The sequence below is a fragment of the Palaemon carinicauda genome, chromosome 12, assembly GCF_036898095.1.
Source record: "Palaemon carinicauda isolate YSFRI2023 chromosome 12, ASM3689809v2, whole genome shotgun sequence".
NCBI classification, from domain to species: domain Eukaryota; kingdom Metazoa; phylum Arthropoda; class Malacostraca; order Decapoda; family Palaemonidae; genus Palaemon; species Palaemon carinicauda.
The window spans coordinates 139281033-139283532 of NC_090736.1; the positions used below are offsets into that span (position 1 = coordinate 139281033).

Consider the following 2500-nt stretch of genomic DNA (forward strand, 5'->3'; position numbering starts at 1 on the left):
CATTTTCAATTTAAATAATGGATTAAATTTCCTCCTAAGAATTCTTAGTAATGAAAAGATTATAATTTTTTGGGATGTGCACTTCAGGAATGTGATTTTTGGCCTGATGTCATCGCAAGGTCTTTGTACTTCTTGGCCAATATACTACTGACTTTTTCGATAAAAAGAATCCTTCAAAATTCCCACGTAACTATAATGATAGTTAATAGTAAGAACATCTAAATTCATAATTATTAACGTTTATCAATTACTATAAATTTATCAAATAAATTAATAAACTTTGCATAAAACAACGAAGATTGCTGATATGGAAAATATTTTCTGATGAGTAATGGCAGTGATGTCTGTTTCGTCAGTCTTGGCCCAGCTCTCGCGCCGACAAGATCTCTCCAGCTTACTGAAGTTAAGCAGCACCGGACTTGGCAACACCTGGATGGGTGGACTTATATCCACTTAGTCACTAGGACCTCTCAACTTTGGTTGAAGAGGCCACATATAAGAAAAGAATCCGGTTATTTTCTTTGGCTTTTTGCCAATAAAATAACCGTTTTTGACCACAGTGACTAGCGCAATTTTCATCCAGTATGGCTGATGACGGTCATGACAGTCTCCGTACCTATAGAAGGAGCTTATACCCATCCTGGATTAATCCCTGCAAGAATGGGGCTCAACAGTGCAAGTGCAATCGCTGCCTGAGGTACCAGAACTACAGGCAGCAGCTAATAGACCACATAGGATTCAAAGTCAGGGACCCAACGGTGCTCTCCCACAGAAAGACATGCAGTTGCTTTCAATGCTATAGCCTGGTACTCGAAAGCATCTACCACCTCCTACAAAGGAAGCACAGGCCAGGATACATGGACATACCATCCTACCCTCCACAGCCACCTTATCCAAATATCTTCCAGAGAAAATACCGGGTGCAAGCACGGTACAAAGAGACAGTCTCTGCACCCAGTTGCAATAACTCTCTCCCCTTTGAACGGGACTGTGACTGCCAGTCATGCATGTATGCTATCTGGAGCAACACTGTAGGCCACAGCTCCATCACTCATGCTAAACCAGCTATGGACTCCGAAGCTGCCAGACACACCCAGCAAACAGAAACTCCAGAACCACTGGACAACGAAGACACACCTATCCCGGAGCCACCCACCCCATCTCCGGCACCACCTGTCCAGAAGACATATGAAATAACGGCAACAGAGGACGCTCCACTTACCGCAACCCCGGAACCTGAGACCAACGTTTCAGCCATGGCTCTAGACCTGACTGAGGACAACCAACCACCGCAACTAGCAGAAATACACCCAGAGGATTGCAACTGCACACCATGCCTCTCACAGCTCCTAATGGAGGCTCGGGCAATCACCGAGAACGACCCAAGCTTAGACCTAAACTTGGCCGCTGCTGAGGAACCTACTCAGGAACCACAACCACCTGTCACCCAACCCAAACAGCTTGCCAAATTCAAGATGGCAGCTGTAGAAGGCTCACCGTCATATGCAGCAGTTGCTGCCATTGCCACTGCCAACCCTGGCATCAAGATCACAGCCAGGGCCAACCTAAAAGGGGATTTAATTATATCCCCGAAGGACCTCGCCAGCGTCAACATCCTCCAACAGGAACCCTCCCTGACCCTCCTGGACCCCGAGAAGAGACTCAGACAGGCAGTGATCTATCGGTTTCCTGTCAACATGCCACTGTCATTCGTTACCGACTGCAGCAACATTGCAAAAGCCGAGAGGAAGCTTGACCACCGTAAACTTCCCACCAACGAAGTAGCAGTCACCTTTATTGGACAAATCCCTAAGGCACTGGATTTGGGCCTCTGGAGGAAGTTTCCCATCAGAAGTCCGAAACGAGAACCACTGCGTTGCAACAACTGCCAGCGCTATGGGCACCATAAGGAAGAGTGCAGGAACCCTACAATATGCGGAGTCTGCAGCCACCACCATCCCACACAGGACTGCATTGATGCACACCGAAATGGGATAGAAACTCAGGCAAAATGTCCCAATTGTGCGGGACCCCATCATGCATGGAACAAGAAATGTCCAGAATTCTTGAAGAGGCTACCAACCCCACTGGCAGCCCCACTGAACAAACCTGAGACTGCACCAAGGCAGACACCGAAACCCCAACGGATTCAATGAACCACGCCTCCCCGGCGACAATCCGAGGCTCCCCCTTCAGGAGCCCCTACTGCAGCCACGAACCAAGAACCTAGCACTATCGCTAGCCCAGCTGACGAGCCAACCTCCAACGCTGTTCAATCTCCTCCCCATCCCCCAGCAATATCTTCCATCTTATCCCTGGCAGAGGCCCTGCCTGTGGATACTTTGATCCCCCTAATACTGCAACTACTAGTCAAAGTCTGCTCCCTTGCTCAGACTCCCTCCTCTGTAATACAATCCCTCCTCAGTCCCCTAGTTTCACCCTCCCTGGTGCAGAGATAGGCACCTATGCTTAAATCTGCCACTCTTTCCTACTACTTGAA

The 2500-nt window shown here is 48.4% G+C and overlaps 1 long non-coding RNA gene across 1 annotated transcript in view; it reads left to right on the forward strand.

Moving 5' to 3' along the window:
- Positions 1–2500, forward strand: part of LOC137651311 (uncharacterized) — a 181038-nt gene that overhangs the window by 170304 nt on the left and 8234 nt on the right. The gene's annotated exons all lie outside the window — the stretch shown is intronic.